Source organism: Chlorocebus sabaeus, chromosome 12, assembly GCF_047675955.1.
Source record: "Chlorocebus sabaeus isolate Y175 chromosome 12, mChlSab1.0.hap1, whole genome shotgun sequence".
NCBI lineage: Eukaryota > Metazoa > Chordata > Mammalia > Primates > Cercopithecidae > Chlorocebus > Chlorocebus sabaeus.
In genome coordinates this window covers 98,101,665-98,121,734 of record NC_132915.1, presented here as the reverse complement: position 1 = coordinate 98,121,734, position 20,070 = coordinate 98,101,665, and the positions used below count along the sequence as shown (strand labels likewise).

Genomic DNA, 20,070 nt, shown 5'->3' with positions numbered 1-20,070 from the left:
TTCGGGAGGGTCACTGCTCCTGGATTTTCCCTTGGGTGAACTGCAGGTTGGATTTGTCATCTTCAGTCATCTTCACTGTGATTTTTTCATGGAGTCCACACCTTTAGTTAGAGTCCAACATTTATGGATAAAATACAGTATGTTCCAGAAAATAAGAAAAAAGTAAAGAATAAAACAGATCAAAGGTCACCTTTTTTACCTTCAAATGTCATAAACATTCTTACTCTCTATAATCCCAGGGAGCAGAGATTAGACTAATGTATAGACTCTATATTAGGTACAGGTGCTATCTCTGGATTTATTTGTTGATTTATGTTGTAAATATATTATACATAAAGAGAATGTATAGCACACATATGTGCTGTTTAAATAGTGATAATAAAGTTAACGCACATTTTCTCACTGCTCTGTGTAAACAGTATATGGTTCAATCCTTTTAAGGTTCTGTGTGTGCTTCTTTTCAATTATATTCCTTTCTTCCCTCTTTAGAAGAAATGCCTATCATGAGTATGGTGTTACATTGCTTTACTTTTCTTTGTAGTTTTGCCACATATACATATATGTCTAAACTACATATAGTATGCTCTGAATTTGCCTATTTTTGTACTTTTTGTAAAGGGAATTATACTTTTTTGCATTCTTCTGTTGCTTATTTTGCTCAACATTATTCTCTTAGGGTCATTCATGTGAATACATGTAGCTGAAGGGCATTCATATCCATTGCTATTTAATAATCCCTCATTATAAACTGTTTGCTTGCTGAATTTCAGAATTCAGAACTTTCGGATTTGAAATTATTTGTATATCATCTAAAAGTCTCTCAGAAGTTTTTAGGGTAACACTACATAATCAAACACATAGTATTTCCACAACAGAATGAATATTCACACTAAGCACAACTAATAAAGACTACAAGTAGCCTTGTGCAAATTTAGATCATGGTTTATGGACTAAATGAGTTCACCACAGGCAGTAATAAAATTTTTTTATTGTCAGAGTTTTTCAGATGATAGAAGGATATTCAGATGAGTGTGTACTCATTATCTAATGTACATCTAAAAAATTAAATAGTACAACACATGCAGAAAACTACACAAAATGCAAATGTGCCACCTGACAAATTATTAGAAACCAATAACCAAAAAACAATGTTCTACTTCATGATCTCTGTATTAGTCCACTCTCACACTGCTAAAAAGAAATACTACCCAAGACTGGATAATTTATTAATATGAACAAAGGAAGTTTAATTGACTCACAGTTCCGCATGGCTGGGGAGGCCTCAGAAAACTTACAATCATGGCGGAAGGGGAAGCAGGCACGTTTTACATGGCAGCAGGTGAGAGAGCATGTGAGAATGCAGGAAGAACTGCCATTTATAAAACCATCAGATCTTGTGAGAATTCACTATCATGAGAACAGCATGGGGGAAAAATTTCCTTTCTCTGCATCCTTTCCAGGATTTGTTTTTTGTCTTTTTGGTAACATTCTAACTGGTGAGGTAATATCTCGTTTTAGTTTTGATTTGCATTTCCCTGATGATTAGTGATATTAGTCATTTTTTCATTTATCTGTTGGCCACTTATAAGTCTTCTTTTGAGAAATGTCTTTTCAGGTCTTTTACCCACTTTAAAGTCAAATTATTATTATTATTATTTTCACTATTGAGTTGTTTGAGTTAATTATATAGTCTGGATATTAACTCCTTGTCAGATGCATAGTTTGCAAATACTTTTGCCTATTGTCTCTATACCTTATTGATTTTTTTCCTTTTCTGCACAGAACCTTTTTAGTTTAATGTAATCCCATTTTTCTATTTTTGCTTTTGTTGTCTGTGCTTTTGAGGTCTTATTTTAAAAAATCCCTGCCCAGTCCAATTTCTTGATGCATTTTCTCTAAGTTTTCTTCTAGTAGGTTCATAGTTTTGGGTCTTATATTTAAATCTTTAATCCACTTAGAGTTGATTTTTGTATATAGTGAGAGATAGAAGTCTACTTTCATTCTTCTGAATATGGATATCCTGTTTTCCCAATACCATTTACTAAAGAGACTGTCCTTCTCCAATGTGTATTCTTGGCACCTTTGTCAAAAATCAGTAGGCTGTTAGGTGCATGGATTTATTTCTGGGGTTCCCTATTCAGTTCCATTGGCTTATATGTCTGTTTTTATGCCAGTTACCATGCTGATTTCGTTACTATAGCTTTTGAATTCAGGTAGTGTGATGCCTTCAGCTTCATTCTTTCTGCTCAAGATTGCTTTGGTGATCCAGGGTCTTTTTCCTTTCCATATGTGTTTTCAGATTTTTTTCTATTTCTGTGATGAATATGATTGATATTTTGATAGAAATTGCATTAAATCTGTGGGTAGTATAGTCATTTTAACTATATATTTTTTTCGATTCATGAACACAAAATATCTTTCCTTTTATTTGCACCCTCTTCAATTTCTTTAATCAATGTTTTATAGTTTTCATTGTAGAGATCTTTCACCTCCCTAGTATGGGACTTCACAGCAATGAACAGATAATTCAGACATAAAATCAACAAAGAAACATTGGAGTTAAACTGCACTCTAGACCCAATGGACCTAACAGACATTTATAGAACATTCCGCACAAGTGCTGCAGAATACATATTTTTTTCAACAGCACATAGAACATTCTCCAGGGTAGACCATATGTTAGGTCACAAAATTAGTCTTAAAAAAGTTAAAAAAATTAAAATCAGATGGAGTATCTTTCTGACTACAATGCAATAAAACTAGAAATCAATAACAGAAGGAACTTTGGAAACTGTTCAGATATATGGGCATTAAATGACATGTTCAAGAACAACCGATGGGTCAATGAAAAAATTTAAAGAATAATTTAAAAATTCTTAGAGACAAATGAAAATGAAAACACAACGTATCAGATCCTATGGCATACAGCAAAAGCAGCATTAAGAAGGAAGTTTATAGCAATAAAAGGTTACACCAAAAAGTAGAAAGATCTGAACTAAACAACCTAATATTGCACCTCAAGGAACTAAAAAACGAAGATCAATCTAAACCTAAAATAAGTAGAAGCAAAGAAACAATAAAGATGGAGCAGAAATAAATGAAGTAGGGCCTGAAAAACAATGAAAAGAGCAATGAAATTAAGAGTTAGTGTTTTTGGAAGTATAAGCAAAATAACCAAACCTTTAGCTAGACAAAGAAAAGAAGAGAGAATACTCAAATAAGTAAAATCAGAGATGAAAAAGGAGAGATTAAAACTGATACCAGGCCGGGCGCGGTGGCTCAAGCCTGTAATCCCAGCACTTTGGGAGGCCGAGACGGGCGGATCACGAGGTCAGGAGATCAAGACCATCCTGACTAACACGGTGAAACCCCGTCTCTACTAAAAAATACAAAAAATAAGCCAGGCGAGGTGGCGGGCGCCTGTAGTCCCAGCTACTCGGGAGGCTGAGGCAGGAGAATGGCGTAAACCCGGGAGGCAGAGCTTGCAGTGAGCTGAGATCCAGCCCCTGCACTTCAGCCTGGGCGACAGAGCGAGACTCTGTCTCAAAACAAAAACAAAAACAAAAACAAAAACAAAACAAAAAAAAAACACAAAAAACTGATACCATAGAAAAACCAAGGATCATAAGAGACTACTATTAATAACTATACACTAACAAATTGGAAAATCTAGAACAAATGGATAAATTCCTGGACACCTACAGCTTACCAAGACTGAGTCATGAAGGAATAGAAAACCTGAACAGATGAATAATGAGTAACGAGATCAAAGCCATACTAATAATTCCGCCATCAAAGAAAAGCCCAGGACCTGACTGTGTCACTGCTAAATTCTACCAAACATTTAAAGAAGAACCAATACTCATTTTACTCAACTATTCCAAAAAACCGAAGAGGAGGGCATAATTCCAAACTCATGTACAAGGCTAGCATTACCCTGATTGCGAAACCAGACAAGGACATAACAAAAGAAGAAAACTACAGGCCAATATCCCCAAAGAACATCGATGCAAAAATCTTCAACAAAATACTAGCAAACTGCATTCAACAGCATATTAAAAAGACCATTCAGCATTACCAAGCAGGATTCATCCCCAGGATGAAAGGATGATTTAATATATGAAAATCAATAAACACATCACATTAACAGAACCAAGGATAAAAACCATATGATAATTTTAATAGATGCTTAAAAGTGTTTGATATTATTCAACATCCCTTCATGAAAAAAACCCTCAGCAAAATGGGTGTAGAAGGAGCATACCTCAATACAGTAAAGGCCATATATGACAAACCTACAGCAGACATCAGTTGAATGTGGAAGAGTTGAAAGCTTTTCTTTTCAGATTTAGAACAAGATAAGGATGCTCACTTTCTGCAGTTTTATTCAAGAGAGTACTGGAATTCCTAGCCAGTGCCATCAGGCAAAAGAAAGAAGTAAAGGGCATCCACATTGGAAAGGAGGAAGTTGACAATTTTCCCTGTTTGTAGATAACATGATCACATATCTCGAAAACCCTGGAGACCCCACCAAAAAACTGTTGGAACTAATGAATAAATTTGTTAACATTTCAGGATATAAAATCAACATACAAAAATTGGTAGCATTTCTACATGCCAATAGCAAACTATCTGAAAAAGAAGTCAAGGAAGCAGTATCATTCACAATAGTTACAGAAAAATAAAATACTTAGGAATAAACCTAATTATAAATTACAATAATTCATCCACAGACTTTTTTGAATTGCTATTATGTGAAAACATCATATATGAATAAAATGAAGTTTTTTTTCTTCCTTTGTAGTACTTACATCTTCTATTTATTTTTCTCATCTTATTGCACTGAATGTGACCTAAAGTACAATGTGAAATAGTTGTGGTGAGAGCTGGTATTTTGTCTTTTTTCCTCGTTTAGACAGAAAAGATTTAAATATATTACTATTATGTGTTATACATGCTGTATGTTGGAGAAAAGCTAACTTTCAGCTTTTTAAAACCCCATTTTGTTAAGAGGACAAAATGGATTGTGGATTGTGGAATATGAGTTGAATTGTATCATATATTTTTTCTTGCATCTATTAAGATAATCATATGATGAGTGTCTATTTTTTTGTTAATATGGTGACTTCAATTATTGAATGTTTCATCAATCTTGCCTTCTTGGGAAAACTCAACTTGGTCATGATATGTATTCTTCTGCATGTTATAATAATTATATTACTAACATTTTACTTTGAATTGGTACATTAATATTTATGAATGAGATATGCTTGTCATAACTTTTTTGCAGGTTTTTTTTTTTAAAATCAATTTTGGGGTATAGATGTGGTTCTAATTTCAGAAAGGGAGATGGTGAGTATCCCCTTATTTTCTATACTCTTGAAGAGTTTTGCAAGCTAGGAATGATTTTTTTTTTTCCCAGACAGGGTCTCACTCTGTCACCCAGGCTGGAGTGCACTGGCACGATCACTGCTCATAGCAATCTCAACCTCTCAGGCTTAAGTGATTCTCCCATCTCAGCCTCCTGAGTAGCTGGGACCACAGGTGCATGTTATCATGCCAGGCTAACTTTTGTACTTTTTATAAAAATGGGATTTTGCTCTGTTGCTCAGGGTGGTTTTGATGTCCTGGCCTCAAGTGATCTGCCAGCCTTGGCCTCCCAAAGTAAATACTGGGATTACAGGCAGGAGCCACTGTACCCATCTCCCTCCCCTCCCCTCCCCTCTCCTCCTCTTCCCTCCCCTCCCCTCCTTCCCTCTTTCCTTTTCTTTTTTAAAAATAATTTTAAAATTTACTTTGTCTCTAGGAGATGATCTTTCTTTTTAAATTTTAACGTAGTACCCAATAAATAGCTTTTCAACCCACACCTTCTCCCTCTCTTCCCCCTCTAGTAGTCCCCAGTGTCTATTTTTCCCACCTTTATGTCCCTGGATGCTCAACGTTTAGCTCCTACTTATAAGTGAGAACATTCAGTATTTGTTTTCTCTTCCTGTGTTAATTCGTTGAGGATTATGCTTGAATTACTTACAGAACACACTGTTGTAGCCATCTGGACCTGAAATTTTCTTCAAGGAAAAATTTTGGCTACTGATTTAACTTTTTCAATGGTTATATGTTTATTTGGATTTTCTATTACTCTTTTTTTTTGAGATGGAGTTTCTCTCTTTTTGCCCAGGCTGGAGTGCAATGGCGTGATCTTGGTTCGCTGCAACCTCCGCCTCCCAGATTCAAGTGATTTTTCTGCCTCAGCCTCCTGAATAGCTGGAATTATAGGCACACACCACCATGCCCGGCTAATTTTGTATTTTTAGTGGAGATGGGTTTCACCATGTTGGCCAGGCTGGTCTTGAACTCTTGACCTCAGATGATTTGCCTGCCTTCACCTCCTAAAGTGCCGGGATCACAGGCATGAACCACTGTGCCTGTCCCCGATTCTCTATTACTTTTAAAATTAGTTTTGATGTGTTATATTTTTCTAGAAATGTGTATATTAATTTAAATTTTAAAATTTATTTGTATATAACATTATTTATAATATTCTCTTTAATATCAGAGGGATGTTGCTTTTTAAATTCCTGTTACTGGTATTTTACCCACATAACCATTTTTACCAGATGAATGTAAATTATATTTTCAAAAAAAATCTGTTATTTTTGTTGGTCTTTTCTATTGTGTGTTTTATTCCATTTTGTTATGTTTTGCTCTCATCTGTTTTACTTCCTTTCTTTTACCCTGCTTGGATTGATGTTGCTGTTCTTTTAATTTCTTAAGATAGATACTTAGCTTATTATTTTGCAGTATTTTTTTTCTAACCTTTGCATGTAAGGTTATATATTTCTTGTAAACAGTGTTTTGTATTGGTTCTCAGTCAGATAAAAATACTCCGTAATAGTCGTCGTTATTATTTTTTTGCTCCTAGATTCTTCCTAGCTGAGTTCCCAATTCCTAAATATATGTGGATTTCTAGTAATATTTTGTTACGATTTTTAGTTTAAGTGCATGTGGCCTATATGAGTTCAACCCTTTGACATTTATTGAATTTTGCTTTGTGGCTCAGTAAATGATCAAGTTTTGCAAAATTTCCTTGAGTTCTTGCAAAGAATGTGTTCTCTGCAAGTGTCAAGTGCAGTGTTCTATATATGTCTATTAGGCTGATACTGTTAATTGTGCTTTTCAAATGTTCTCTGTCTTTACCAAATTAAAAAAAAAATCTATTTTTTCTGTCAGTTACTATAAGTGTGTTAAAATCTCCTACTAAGAATGGACTTGTCTAGTTCTTAATGTTTGTTGTTCTGTTAATTTTTCTTTATATTTGTGACCTTTTCATTACTGAAAAAAATTAGAACTGTCATACTTTCCTAGCGAATAAAAAGTTTCATTCTTGTGACATGAACCTTTATATTTGTAATAATTAAAATCTATTTGTTTGATAATAATAGAGCCAGGCCAATATTTTTATGGTACATTATTTTTCAGCTCTTTTATTTTCAATCTTTTTGTGTTTTTATGTTTGTTGAGTAAACATTTTATTTACAAATATTTATTGAAGTATACAGAAAATGCACTAAGCCATAAGTATACAGTGTAATGAATTTTCTCAAAGCGAACACCCTCATATCACTAGTACCCAGATCATAAAATAGAACCTGGCCAGCACCCCACAATCTCTCTTCAGGACCCTGTTTAGAGATAGTCAACACTTGCGGTTATTATAGTTGTATGCCACAAAATGGAGAGAAATAACTTACAGAAAGTGAAGGAAATATGCTGAGAGAGAACAATTTCAATCATATGATTTCATTTAAAGTAATACATGGTTACATTAAAAAATAATGGATTCCACAAGAAAATGAAAAAACATTTGACCGTCATATGAATTCTGAATAGAGAAGGTTTTTCTGGTTATAATTCTAGGAAAAGACATTACAAAGTGGAAGACTTCTCAATTTGATAATATACAAAATAAAAACTTCCTGACATAAAAATCACCATGAGTAAAGAATTAATGGAGAATATTACCAAGACAAAGAAGACTAATATATATCATTAATATAAAAAGGCCTGTATAATTCAATAAAAAAAAAAATCTTCGATAATGAACAGGTGACATGAATAAACAATCAGTGAGATAAATAAATTGGTTAACAGACATGGGGAAATGATTCCCTTACCAATGATCTAAGAAATGAAAATGAAAACAGAAATATCATTTTGGCTATGATTAGTTACGATGAAGGGGAAAATGTAACATCAAAATCTTGGAGGACGCAGTAAAAAAGGTACTCTCATTTGGGTAGTTTGGCAACATGGATAAAGAGCCCTAAAAATGTTCTACTTAGACATCCTACTTCTGAAAATACTAAAGGTAACAGACTATAAATATAAAAATGGGTTCTTGGCTGGGTGTAGTGGCTCATGCCTGTAATCCTAGCACTTTGAGAGGTTGAGGCAAGAGGATTGCTTAAGGCCAGGAGTTTGAGACCAGCCTGGGCAACACAGCAAGAACCCGTCTCTACAAGAAATAAAAGATTAGCTAAGTGTGGTGGTGCATGCTTGTAGTCCCTGCTACAGGGAGGCTGAGGCAGGAGGGTCACTTTGGCACAGGACTTCAAGGCTGCAGTAAGCTATGATAGCCACTGCTCTCCAGCCTGGGTGACATAGAGAGACTCTGCCTCAAAGAAAGGGTTCTTTCTGAAATGAGATCATGTCGCTTGCAGGGACATGGATGGAGATGGAAGTCATTATCCTCAGAAAACTAAGGCAGGAACAAAAAAGCAAACACCCCATGTTCTCACAAAGGGGAGCTGAACAATGGAAACACATGGACACAGGGAGGGGAACAACATACACTGGGGCCTGTTGAGGGGTGGGGTGGCGGGAGGAAGAGCGTTAGGAAAAATAGCGAATGCATGCAGGGCTTAATAACTAGGTGATGAGTTGATAGGTGCAGCAAACCACAATGACACACGTTTACCTATGTAACAAACCTGCACATCCTGTACATATACCCCAGTACTTAAAATAAAAAATAAAGGGTTTTTTTTTTTAAAGATACTTTCTTTGCATCATTACTTGTAATAGTAAAAATTTAGAAACCTCCTAGTCGTCCAAAGATAGTGAAATGTTATGTAAATCATGGACCTTTCTTCTGATCTAATCTTAGACAAAGGTCTAGGAAGAGTGAATTAATATGAAGACAACGAATGTTACAGGGATAAGTGAAAAAGTGTATAACATTGTACCTAGAATATTTTCTCAACAAAGTAAAAGACAAAAACAGTTAGAAAAGGACAGGAGAGAAATGATGTAAAATATAACAGTGGTTGTCTTTAAATGAAGTGATGGTGTTTTCTTCTTTTTCCTACTTTTTGTTTTAATTTTTAATTTTATGGATACATACTAGTTGTACATATTTATGGGGTAGAGGTGATATTTTGATTCAAGCCCATGATGTGTAATGATCAAATCGGGGTAACTGGAAGAGCCATCACCTCAAGTGTTTATAATTTCTTCGTGTTAGGAGCATTCCGATTCCACTCTTTTTGTTTTTTTTTGAAATACACAACAGAGCATTGTTAACTATAGTCACCCTCTTGTGCTACCAAACACTAATCCTATTCTTTCTTTCTAACTGTTTTTCTTTTTTTTGAGACAGAGTCTCCCTCTGTCACCCAGGCTGGAGTGCCGTGGCACAATCTTGACTCACTGCAACTTCTGCCTCCCGGGTTCAAGTCATTCTCCTGCCTCAGCCTCCTGACTAGCTGGGATTACAGGCATGTGCCACCACACATGCCTAGTTTTGTAGGCATACTAATCACATACTAATTTTGTATTTTTAGTAGAGACGGGATTTTACCACGTTGGCCAGGCTGGTCTCGAACTCCTGACCTCAAGTGATCCGCCCACTTTGGCCTCTCAAAGTGCAGGGATTACAGGTGTGAGCCTCTGTGCCCGGCCTCCAACTGTATTTTTGTACCCATTAACCTACCTCTCTTTATTTTCCCCCTCCCCAATACTTTTCTGTGCCTCTGGTAACCATTATTCTACGCTCTAGCTTCATGAACTCAATTTTTCTTAGCTTCCACATATGAATGAGAATATACAATATTTGTCTTTCTGTGCCTGGCTTATTTCACTTAACATAATGTCCAGTTCCATGCATGTTGTTGCAAATGACAAAGTTTCATTTTTATGGTTGAATAACATTCCACTGTGGCTATGTGCCACATTTTCTTTATCCATTCATCCACTGATGAACACTTAAGTTGGTTCCAAATCTTGGCTATTGTGTCCTACTGAGTTGGCAGCTCAGTCTATGACTGACAGACTTCACTCAATGACAAGAAATACTGAAAAGATCTGGGAAGGGTCACATACTTCGACTTTCAGGGACTATTTCTAAGTCCAGCTTAGGAAGCACATAGAAACCCACTAGGAGGTTTTTTTTTTTTCTTTAAGTTCTGGGGTACATGTGCACAATGTGCACCTTTGTTAAATAGGCCTTTGTTAAATAGGTATCATGTGTCATGTTGGTTTACTGCACTTATCAACTCAACATTTACATTAGGTATTTCTCCTAATGCTATCCCTCCCACAGCCCCCCACCCCCAACAGGCCCAAGTATGTGATGTTTCCCTCCCTGTGTCCTTGTGTTCTCATTGTTCATCTCCCACTTATGAGTGAGTACATGCAGTGTTTGGTTTTCTGTCCTTGTGATATTTTGCTGAGAATGATGGTTTCCAGCTTCATCCACGTCCCTGCAAGGGACATGAACTCATCCTTTTTTATGGCTGAATAGTATTCCATGGTATATATGTGCCATTATTTCTTTATCCATTCTATTATTGATGGACATTTGGGTTGGTTCCAAGTCTTTGCTACTGTGAATAGTGTCGCAATAAACATACGTGTGCATGTGTCTTTATGGTAGCATGATTTATAATCCTTTGGGTATGTGCCCAGTAATGGGATTGTTGGGTTCAATGGTAGTTCTTGATCCTTTAGAAATCACCACATCATCTTCCACAATGGTTGAACTAATTTACACTCCCATCAACAGTGTAAAGGCATTCCTATCTCTGAAAACTACTAGGTTTTTAACCTCTCACTATTACAAGTAATGATGCAATGAAATAATTTTACAAAATTATTATAATGAGTATGTATTGCAGGACATATAAGAAAAATAAATCAGGATTTAAAACTAAAGAATTAAGGGCTTGTCCCAATAACTTACTGTCAGAATCTTTAGCTCTAATCTCAGTTGGATGACTTGGGACCAGTTCTCTGATCTATTTGTGCCTAGTGTCTTCTAGAACAATTCTGGTTCTGTTAGTCCTACCAAAACGTGTGCCTTTTTGGTTGTTTTCTGCATGTGGAAGTTAATCCCTGTGAGTGAGCTGCTTCCTAAGCTGGACTTGGAAATGGACTTGAAGTATGTGACCCTTCTCAGATCTAGTCAGTATTTTTTCTCATTGAGTGAGGCCTGTCAGTCAGACTGAGCTGCTAACTGTGCTTCCTTCAAGAACCTAAGTTCTATCTGATGTCATTCTTTTGGTGGTTCCCATTCTCTGGTATGAATCTGCTTGGGTACCTCTCCCCACTAATTATGTCATCCTGTAGGAATTTCTGGCCATCCCATCTCTCCAGGCTGTAGCTCTGTCCCTGACCAGTGGATCCTATTCCAGTCCTGCCACATCAGGCATTCCTCATTTGTTAAACCTGCCTGTAACACTGAGCATTCATCCTGCCTTGGATTTGAGTTTTTCAAGATTGTAATAGAGAAGTTCAATTAGGAAGGCATTCAGAAGGGCCTGGGCTTCTGCTGTGGGGCAGGACTGTTTATTGAGTAGTGCATTTTCTCAAGCCAAAGAGTCTCCACAAAGCCTCTTTCATGTCCCTCTTCCTCAGGCTATAGACAAAAGACTTCAGCATGGGGGTGACCATTGTGTATACAATGGATGCAATCATTCCAGTATCTGCTAGTAGGAATGAAGGCTGGAAATACACCAGAAACAGGGTTCCGTAGAAAAGAGTGATCACTGTCAGGTGAGAGCCACGGGTAGAGAAGGCTTTGTGTTTCCCCTCAGCAGAGGAAACTCTGAGGATGGTGTGCATGATGTAGGCATAAGAGACTAGGACACAGACGAGAGGGACAACACCAGAAAGAGTGGCTTCAGTGAACATCATGAAGTGAAAGACCTTGATGTCTGAACAGGCAAGTTTGAGAAGTGGGAGAAGATCACAGAAAAACTGTGGGATGGAATGGGAGGCCCAGAATGAGAATCGAGTTATCAGGAGAATGAGTGAGAAAACCTGGAGGTGGGAGCAGAGTCAGGACATGGCCGCCAGCAGCAGGCAGGCTTGGGGATGCATGATCATGTAGTGTAGGGGAAGGCAGATGGCCACGTAGCGATCATACGCCATCACGGCCAGCAGGAAGTTATCTAGCAGGGCTAGTGCCATGAAGAAGTGCATCTGTATGAGGCACCCAGTATAGGAGATGGTGTGATGTTGTGTCTGGATGTTCACCAGCACCTTGGGGACAATGGTGCAGATCAAACAGGTATTGATGAAGGACAGATTTGCCAGGAAGAAGTACATGGGGTGTGGAGACAAGGGTCAGAACCAATGGCTTGAAGGATGAGCAGGTTCCTTAACACAGTGACCAGGTACATGCCCAAGAAGAGCCCAAACAGGAGAGGCTGCTGCTCTGGGTGCTCAGAGAAGTCCAGGAGCAGGAAGTTAGAGATGCTGGTCTCTTTTTCTTTTTTTTCTTTTTTGAGACGAGTCTCTCTCTCTGCTGCCAGGCTGGAGTGCAGTGGTGTGATCTCAGCTCACTGCAACCTCTGCCTCCCAGATTCAAGCAATTCTGCTGCCTCAGCTTCCCGAGTAGCTGGGACTACAGGTGGATGCCACCATGCCCAGCTAATTTTTGTATTTTTAGTAGAGACGGGGTTTCACCATGTTGGCCAGGCTGGTCTTGATGTCTTGACCTCGTGATCCACCCACCTCAGCCTACCAAAGTGCTGGGATTACAGGCGTGAGCCACTGTGCCCAGCTGAGATGCTGGTTTCATTTCTAATTTCTGTTTAAAGTAGAATAGTTGGAGAAAAATCGTCCTCAAACATAGACTCCAAACATTTACATAACTCTAGGCTGTTTGTTTTCTGTGATCTTCTCAAAGAGCAAAGACATGTATTGGTGTCAGGCACGTAAACATACATAAAGGCAAGAACCCTGGACAATGATAATACGAGATCTTTTTGGGGGTGATTTTTGCATTTTAGTTATCTAGCAATGTGTCCTGTAGACCTCCTGGATGAGGCTAAACTGGAGATCAGATGGAAAGACATTTCTAAATCTTAGTCTCCCTTCTTCATTCCCCACCCTTTTAAAATAGGAAAGCTATTCTATAGGTTTTTCATAGGTTTCAATTTTACAGTTTTTTCAAATTTGAGTAAAATATCTTGGGAATATGCATTTACTAGAAACTTATGAAGCAGACGTGTTTTGTGTGTCTATGTGTGTTGGGGGAGAAGGGGTAACAATGTACTCTGGTTATAGCTGAGACTCAGGTGTTCTTGGCATATTGGGAGTATCTACCCTCTTGATCTTTTGAAGAACCTTCAGCAGAACTAGCGTGGATAAAATAACTTTATAAACTCACAATAATTTAAAAATAAAAGGTCCTGTCATAATTATCAACAGCACTATCAATGTCATCATTCATTAGGAGTGTTGGGTTTGGTGTCTTACAAGACTAGAGGGAAACCCTATCTTTCCTAGCTGTGTAATCCTCTGCAACCAACACATTTTCTTATCCTCTTTTTTTTTTTTTTTTTTGAGACGGCTCTGTTGCTCAGGTTGGAGTGCAGTGGCCGGATCTCAGCTCACTGCAAGCTCCGCCTCCTGGGTTTACACCATTCTCCTGCCTCAGCCTCCCGAGTAGCTGGGACTACAGGTGCCTGCCACCTTGCCTGGCTAGTTTTTTGTATTTTTTAGTAGAGGCAGGGTTTCACCGGGTTAGCCAGGATGGTCTCAATCTCCTGACCTCGTGATCCGCCCGCCTCGGCCTCCCAAAGTGCTGGGATTACAGGCTTGAGCCACTGCGCCCGGCCTTCTTATCCTCTTTGAGCTTCCAATTTCCTGACCTGTAAATGATGTACATATTTTGTATTGTTGTAGATAATGAGATCACATATCCAAAGTGCTAAGACAGAGTAGGCTTTCAATAAATTGTGATAATAGTTATTAGTATTGTTGGTAATAGTGGATAAAATGAAACCTGGATCTTCTGATGTACTGAAAATGTTAGATGACATGCCTCCCAGCTCTAAACCTCAATTAGCTTTTATATTTTGGGCAAATGATTTTTTTTCTGAGCTTCATTTTCTTCCTTTTGTAAGCTGTGGACATAAACCTACCATAAGGGGCTGCTGAAAGCATCAAAATTCTGGAATCAGTTGCAGGCTTTTTCAGGCCCTCTGATATAAAATCCAACACAAGAGATTCTAATTTGTGCAATTGGATAGTGAACAGGCATTGCCAGCATGTGCTAACGTCATACTCTTGGATATGGTGATCAAACACATTCCCTCTGGGTCTGATACTCTTTCATTTGGCCACCAGCTTATGGGCTGTGACATTGAACAAGTTGCCCAATCTTTCTGGTTTCACTTTCTGCATCTACTTGAAGAGGTAATAACAATACCTAACTCATAAAGTTGTTGTGAGGATTAAATTAGATAGGGATTGTGCAGAACTAGAACAATGAGTAGTTCATATCCAATGCTCATAAAATATTAGCTTTTGTTGATAGTCTTGTTTCTCTTGATAGAGTTAAGAAAATGAGAGCACTTTCTGCAGGTGATCAATTAGTCCTTCGTGTTTGCTCAGAACTTCCCTGCTTTTAAAATAGAAAGTCCCACTTGTGGGGAACCCCTCAGTTCTTGGAAAACTGGAATAACTTGTCACCATATATGTCACTTTTCATGATCACCATCCGTGGGAAGCTGGGGTTTGAAGACAGTTAACTTTAATAAGGAGTTGTAACTGTCATTATCACAATATCATCCTCATGACTTTTGGGTGGTGATGGCTCTGATGTAGTAGTAAAATGATGAAGCAGCCACTTTGACTTGTACTGACTCAGGTTTGAGTTCCATCTGTACCATCTTGGTCAAGTAATTTAACTTTTCAGAGTATCAATTGCAAAATGAACCTAAATAAATCTACCTCAAATGATTCTGAGGCTCTACAAAATACATTTGCTGAAGCTTTATAAAATATCTTTTGTTGATTTTTGGATTTCAGGATTGCAATTAAGAGAATGTGGACTTACATTTCACTGTGGTATATGTCACAATGTATTTATCCATACTAATGTTGATGGACTTTTGGGTTTGTTGTATGATGTTCGCCATTATGTTTTTAAAAAATGTTTAGTATCCAAAGTGGAACTTCTATGCAGATAAAAAGGCATAAATGATAGTCAAATAAATATGACTTACCTTTTCAACTGTTTATTTCTTTTTAAAAATATCTTCTCACCAGGCACGGTGGGTCACTCCTGTAATCCTAGCACTTTGGGAGGATCCTCGTGCCAAGGTGGGAGGATCGCTTGAGCTCAGGAGTTCGAGAACAGCCTGGGTGACATAGTGAAACCATGTCTCTACAAAAATACAAAAAAAAGTATCTTCTGCATGCAAGTTGGAGAAAAATTTTGAGACCACAATTTTCTTTTTTATTTTATTTTATTTTTATTTTATTTTTTCTTTTCTTTTTTTTTAATTATTATACTTTGAGTTCTAGGGTACATGTGCATAACATGCAGGTTTGTTACATATGTATACTTGTGCCATGTTGGTGTGCTGCACCCATCAACTCGTCAGCACCAATCAACTCGTCATTTACATCAGGTATATCTCCCAATGCAATCCCTCCCCCCTCCCCCCTCCCCACGATAGGCCCCGGTGTGTGATGTTCCCCTTCCCGAGTCCAAGTGATCTCATTGTTCAGTTCCCACCTACGAGTGAGAACATGCGGTGTTTGGTTTTCTGTTCTTGTGATAGTTTGCTAAGAATGATGGTTTCCAGCTGCATCCATGTCCCTACAAAGGACACAAACTCATCCTTTTTTATGGCTGCATAGTATTCCATGGTGTATATGTGCCACATTTTCTTAATCCAGTCTGTCACTGATGGACATTTGGGTTGATTCCAAGTCTTTGCTATTGTGAATAGTGCCGCAATAAACATACGTGTGCATGTGTCTTTATAGCAGCATGATTTATAATCCTTTGGATATATACCCAGTAATGGGATGGCTGGGTCATATGTTACTTCTAGTTCTAGATCCTTGAGGAATCGCCATACTGTTTTCCATAATGGTTGAACTAGTTTACAATCCCACCAACAGTGTAAAAGTGTTCCTATTTCTCCACATCCTCTCCAGCACCTGTTGTTTCCTGACTTTTGAATGATCGCCATTCTAACTGGTGTGAGATGGTATCTCATTGTGGTTTTGATTTGCATTTCTCTGATGGCCAGTGATGATGAGCATTTTTTCATGTGTCTGTTGGCTGTATGAATGTCTTCTTTTGAGAAATGTCTGTTCATATCCTTTGCCCACTTTTTGATGGGGTTTTTTGTTTTTTCTTGTAAATTTGTTTGAGTTCTTTGTAGGTTGTGGATATTAGCCCTTTGTCAGATGAGTAGATTGCAAAAATTTTCTCCCATTCTGTAGGTTGCCTGTTCACTCTGATGGTAGTTTCTTTTGCTGTGCAGAAGCTCTTTAGTTTAATGAGATCCCATTTGTCAATTTTGGCTATTGCTGCCATTGCTTTTGGTGTTTTAGACATGAAGTCTTTGCCCATGCCTATGTCCTGAATGGTACTACCTAGGTTTTCCTCTAGGATTTTTATGGTATTAGGTCTAACATTTAAGTCTCTAATCCATCTTGAATTAATTTTCGTATAAGGAGTAAGGAAAGGATCCAGTTTCAGCTTTCTACTTATGGCTAGCCAATTTTCCCAGCACCATTTATTAAATAGGGAATCCTTTCCCCATTTCTTGTTTCTCTCAGGTTTGTCAAAGATCAGATGGCTGTAGATGTGTGGTATTATTTCTGAGGACTCTGTTCTGTTCCATTGGTCTATATCTCTGTTTTGGTACCAGTACCATGCTGTTTTTGTTACTGTAGCCTTGTCGTATAGTTTGAAGTCAGGTAGTGTGATGCCTCCAGCTTTGTTCTTTTGACTTAGGATTGTCTTGGAGATGCGGGCTCTTTTTTGGTTCCATATGAACTTTATTTTTATTTATTTTATTTTTTTAAATTTATTTATTATTATTAAACTTCAAGTTGTAGGGTACATGTGCACAACGTGCAGGTTTGCTACATATGTATACTTGTGCCATGTTGGTGTGCTGCACCCATCAACTCGTCATTTACATGAGGTATAACTCCCAATGCAATCCCTCCCCCCTCCCCACTCCCCATGATAGGCCCCGGTGTGTGATGTTCCCCTTCCCGAGTCCAAGTGATCTCATTGTTCAGTTCCCACCTACGAGTGAGAACATGCGGTGTTTGGTTTTCTGTTCTTGTGATAGTTTGCTAAGAATGATGGTTTCCAGCTGCATCGATGTCCCTAAAAAGGACACAAACTCATCCTTTTTTATGGCTGCATAGTATTCCATGGTGTATATGTGCCACATTTTCTTAATCCAATCTGTCACTGATGGACATTTGGGTTGATTCCAAGTCTTTGCTATTGTGAATAGTGCTGCAATAAACATACGTGTGCATGTGTCCTTATAGCAGCATAATTTATAATCCTTTGGGTATATACCCAGTAATGGGATGGCTGGGTCATATGCTACATCTAGTTCTAGATCCTTGAGGAATCGCCATACTGTTTTCCATAATGGTTGAACTAGTTTACAATCCCACCAACAGTGTAAAAGTGTTCCTATTTCTCTACATCCTCTCCAGCACCTGTTGTTTCCTGACTTTTGAATGATCGCCATTATAACTGGTGTGAGATGGTATCTCATTGTGGTTTTGATTTGCATTTCTCTGATGGCCAGTGATGATGAGCATTTTTTCATGTGTCTGTTGGCTGTATGAATGTCTTCTTTTGAGAAATGTCTGTTCATATCCTTTGCCCACTTTTGGATGGGGTTGTTTGTTTTTTTCTTGTAAATTTGTTTGAGTTCTTTGTAGGTTCTGGATATTAGCCCTTTGTCAGATGAGTAGATTGCAAAAATTTTCTCCCATTCTGTAGGTTGCCTGCTCACTCTGATGGTAGTTGCTTTTGCTGTGCAGAAGCTCTTTAGTTTGATGAGATCCCATTTGTCAATTTTTGCTTTTGTTGCCGTTGCTTTTGGTGTTTTAGACATGAAGTCTTTGCCCATGCCTATGTCCTGAATGGTACTACCTAGGTTTTCCTCTAGGATTTTTATGGTATTAGGTCTAACATTTAAGTCTCTAATCCATCTTGAATTAATTTTCGTATAAGGAGTAAGGAAAGGATCCAGTTTCAGCTTTCTACTTATGGCTAGCCAGTTTTCCCAGCACCATTTATTAAATAGGGAATCCTTTCCCCATTTCTTGTTTCTCTCAGGTTTGTCAAAGATCAGATGGCTGTAGATGTGTGGTATTATTTCTGAGGACTCTGTTCTGTTCCATTGGTCTATATCTCTGTTTTGGTACCAGTACCATGCTGTTTTGGTTACTGTAGCCTTGTAGTATAGTTTGAAGTCAGGTAGCGTGATGCCTCCAGCTTTGTTCTTTTGACTTAGGATTGTCTTGGAGATGCGGGCTCTTTTTTGGTTCCATATGAACTTTAAAGCAGTTTTTTCCAATTCTGTGAAGAAGCTCATTGGTAGCTTGATGGGGATGGCATTGAATCTATAAATTACCTTGGGCAGTATGGCCATTTTCACGATATTGATTCTTCCTATCCATGAGCATGGTATGTTCTTCCATTTGTTTGTGTCCTCTTTGATTTCACTGAGCAGTGGTTTGTAGTTCTCCTTGAAGAGGTCCTTTACATCCCTTGTAAGTTGGATTCCTAGGTATTTTATTCTCTTTGAAGCAATTGTGAATGGAAGTTCATTCCTGATTTGGCTCTCTGTTTGACTGTCACTGGTGTATAAGAATGCTTGTGATTTTTGCACATTAATTTTGTATCCTGAGACTTTGGTGAAGTTGCTGATCAGCTTAAGGAGATTTTGGGCTGAGACAATGGGGTTTTCTAAATATACAATCATGTCATCTGCAAACAGGGACAATTTGACTTCTTCTTTTCCTAACTGAATCCCCTTGATTTCTTTCTCTTGCCTGATTGCCCTAGCCAGAACTTCCAACACTATGTTGAATAGGAGTGGTGAGAGAGGGCATCCCTGTCTTGTGCCAGTTTTCAAAGGGAATTTTTCCAGTTTTTGCCCATTCAGTATGATATTGGCTGTGGGTTTGTCATAAATAGCTCTTATGATTTTGAGGTACGTTCCATCAATACCGAATTTATTGAGCGTTTTTAGCATGAAGGGCTGTTGAATTTTGTCAAAAGCCTTTTCTGCATCTATTGAGATAATGATGTGGTTCTTGTCTTTGGTTCTGTTTATATGCTGGATTATGTTTATTGATTTGCGAATGTTGAACCAGCCTTGCATCCCAGGGATGAAGCCCACTTGATCATGGTGGATAAGCTTTTTGATGTGTTGCTGAATCCGGTTTGCCAGTATTTTATTGAGGATTTTTGCATCGATGTTCATCAGGGATATTGGTCTAAAATTCTCTTTTTTTGTTGTGTCTCTGCCAGGCTTTGGTATCAGGATGATGTTGGCCTCATAAAATGAGTTAGGGAGGATTCCCTCTTTTTCTATTGATTGGAATAGTTTCAGAAGGAATGGTACCAGCTCCTCCTTGTACCTCTGGTAGAATTCAGCTGTGAATCCATCTGGTCCTGGACTTTTTTTGGTTGGTAGGCTATTAATTATTGCCTCAATTGCAGAGCCTGCTATTGGTCTATTCAGGGATTCAACTTCTTCCTGGTTTAGTCTTGGAAGA

At 38.0% G+C, this 20,070-nt stretch overlaps 1 pseudogene; it reads right to left on the bottom strand.

Annotated features, from left to right (window-relative positions):
* Window positions 1-11,841: 11,841 nt before the first annotated feature.
* On the bottom strand, window positions 11,842-12,639 carry LOC103239910 (olfactory receptor 1G1-like; annotated as a pseudogene).
* Between the last annotated feature and the right edge of the window lie 7,431 nt (window positions 12,640-20,070).